We start from the raw sequence: 282 nt of genomic DNA, 5'->3' as shown, positions 1-282 counted from the left end.
CTGCCAGGGGTGTAGCCTGCCCACTTATGCATACCTTCCCTTCATTGGACACTAAACTCCGCTTGTGAAGACCTGTTGAGGCAAGTGAAAGCGAAATTGTGATGGCACCTGTACCAGTGGAGCGCTAAGAGTACCATCCAAGCATGACTGTTACCAGAGCAGCTGTCTGGCTTCCCTGCCAGTGGCACGTAAATAGCACCATTTGAGCGTGATTGTTACCAGCGTCGCCTTCCCGGTACTTGTGCCGGTGGCACGTGAAAAGACATTCGAGCGAAGTCGTTG

Source organism: Octopus bimaculoides, chromosome 16 (assembly GCF_001194135.2).
Source record: "Octopus bimaculoides isolate UCB-OBI-ISO-001 chromosome 16, ASM119413v2, whole genome shotgun sequence".
In the NCBI taxonomy this organism is placed as follows: Eukaryota; Metazoa; Mollusca; class Cephalopoda; order Octopoda; family Octopodidae; genus Octopus; species Octopus bimaculoides.
Note: the sequence above shows the minus strand (reverse complement) of the source record.